This window comes from Poecilia formosa, unplaced genomic scaffold, assembly GCF_000485575.1.
Source record: "Poecilia formosa unplaced genomic scaffold, Poecilia_formosa-5.1.2 Scaffold811, whole genome shotgun sequence".
In the NCBI taxonomy this organism is placed as follows: Eukaryota; Metazoa; Chordata; class Actinopteri; order Cyprinodontiformes; family Poeciliidae; genus Poecilia; species Poecilia formosa.
In genome coordinates this window covers 1,295-3,867 of record NW_006800750.1, presented here as the reverse complement: position 1 = coordinate 3,867, position 2,573 = coordinate 1,295, and the positions used below count along the sequence as shown (strand labels likewise).

General features: G+C 42.4%; 1 long non-coding RNA gene across 2 annotated transcripts in view; it reads left to right on the top strand.

The window, feature by feature from the left end:
• LOC103131680 (uncharacterized) overlaps window positions 1–2,567 on the top strand; it is a 15,157-nt gene extending 12,590 nt beyond the window's left edge. For both annotated transcript variants that reach the window (XR_475414.2, XR_475415.2), the window contains one exon: window positions 2,251–2,567. This is a non-coding gene — a long non-coding RNA (uncharacterized LOC103131680). The remainder of the gene's footprint in view (window positions 1–2,250) is intronic.
• Window positions 2,568–2,573: the final 6 nt, after the last annotated feature.

Below are 2,573 nucleotides of genomic sequence, written 5' to 3'. Positions count from 1 at the left end.
CTGTGCTCATTAAAGCTCAGCATCCATGATTCTGTATTAAATAAAAGAGGATTATTAACAGGTTTCCCCAAAACCTTGAGGATGAAGATGTTATCATTCCTCGACGTTCCCACTGTTTTGCAAAACAGAATAATGTCGAGAACACAATCTGGCTGTCATTGTAGACAAACAGGTGTCTGTCCTGAGCTAGTTCACGCGCCCTTGTTAAAGCTATTAATTCTGCTGCCTGTGCTGAGTAGGTGCTTGACAGTTTTTGAGCTTCAATTATTTTATTGGGTATGGCAACAACAGAGTAACCTGTCTGATTGCTTCCTGTAGGGTCTTTTGAACATGACCCATCAACGAACCAAATTTCTCCAGTTGCCAAGGGAGTATCTTGTATTTCTGGTCTAGGAGGTTGGAAACGTTCAGTAGCTTTTAGACAGCTGTGTGGAGTTCCATCATTGGGCAATGGAAGTAATGTTGCTGGATTCAGGACTTTACATCGTTTTATCATGATGTGTGGTTGAGACAAAAGTGTTGCAGTGCAGTGTAAGATGGGTGTCTTGCTGGTGAGAGGAAATTCATTTTACTTTGTAAAACATCTACAGCATGTGGGACTAGTAGTTCCATTTTGTGAAACAAAACCATGTCTGCTGACATGTTCACTGCCATTGCCGCTGCGCATACTGCTTGAACACAATCCGGTAGGGACTGTGCTACTGGATCTAGTTTCTTTGAGTAGTTGTTTAGTTTATTTCCATGACTTTGTAACAACACAGAAGTCATAAACCCATTTCTGCAATCCACAGTTTGGACAAAAACTTTTTTATAATCTGGGAGGATCAAAGTTGTTGTCTGTATTAATGCTAGTTTCAGTTCTGTAAATGCTTTTTCAGCTTTTGGATTCCAAGTTGTTTTTTCATTCATGGCCATAGGTGTACCATGAATTTAATCCTGTAATGGCTGAGTTTTTCAGCATGGTGTGGAATCCATGCTCTGCAGTAGTTGCAAAGTCCAAGAAATGACATCATTTGTTTCTAAATTTCAGGTTTTGATGCATCAGCAATTATTTCTTTCCTTTTCTGCTGTATCTGTTTCCCTTCAGCAGACTGGGTGTGACCTAGATAGTTCACCTCCCTTTTTACCCACTGCAGCTTATCTTTGCTAACCTTATACTCCCTGTTTTACAGAGGTGGTGCAGCAGAGCGAGTGAGTCACTTCTGCACGCTTCTTCACTTTCTGATGTTATTAATAGGTCATCAACATACACCAGGAGTTGACTTGTTTGAGATTTGGAGATCTGCTAAACGGGCCATAATTGCTTGGCTGAAAACAGTTGGGCAATCAGCATATCCCTGAGGCAATCTGGTGTACGTTTATCCCTGACCTTTATAAGTGAATGCAAATCAAAACTGTGAGTCTGGGTGGTTTGGTGCCGAGAAGAAAGCATTGCTGAGCTCAATTACTGTGAAGAATTTATTACCCAGCTTAAGCGAGTTTAGCAGTGTGTGGGGATCTGGTACATTTGGTGGTCAGGTTTGAACTGCATCATTCACTGAGCGTAGATCTTGAATCATACACCAATCTTTCTTGTTTGCCTTCTGGACTGGAAAAATAGGGGTATTACAGTGAACATTTTCTGATAATTCCTCCTTTCAATAATTCTTCCACAAATGGTTTAATACCTTCCACTGTTTCTGGTTTCAGGGGATATTGTCTCACTCTAGGCCTCCAGTTAGTTTTTGCTTTAATTTGCACTGGGGGAATTGAACCAAGTAACCCAACATCAGAGGGACTTTTTGTCCATAATTCTTCTGGAATCTCAGCTAGTTCTTCCTCCTCTTTTTCTGTTAGCAATTTATCTACCTGTCATGGGAGTGCATGAACTCGAGCTGTGCCTGTTACAACTTCACACAGTGCTCGTCTCCAGATGTCACAGCTGGGGATATAACTCCACCCCTTCTCCAGCTTGTTGTTGGTGGCTTCAATAGCCATTTTGGTCCTAAGGTCAACATTAGCCCATGTAATGTTTACTGGTTTGAACAATGAGATATGGGGTACTGCTGTCAATTTATACATGTCAGCAGAGGGAGCTGCTGTGCATACAAAAGTGCTGAACATTTAAAAACTACATGCTTTACCTCTCACCTTGTTTTTAGTCTGTTTTCCACTCTTGCTCCTCACTTGACCAACTAGAGTTCATGTTTCTGGATCATGTTTTGTTTTCCTTTGCTTCTCTGTTTCTGATGTTCTGTCTTTCTTCTTCAGGTTCTGGATGATGGCGGCGTCAGTAACACCTTCACCCATAAATCCCTGTTCCCAGAGGACATGGATCCCCTGTCAGTCAGAGGGACCCTGAGCCCTGACGGGACCCTGTGGGTGACCGTACGTCGGACCACAGAGGCGAGTGGACCAGACCCACTGGGAGTCCCTACCTACAGCAGCGAGGCTCACCTTTGACCTTTGTGTCCTCTCGATGACAATCGTAGCTTTCATTTAGATGAGTACTGACTCCATTTAGTGGAGGTGATTTTAGTAGCGCCGGGCTTTTTGTTCATTCTTGTCATTAAACATTACAAACCTGATGTTAC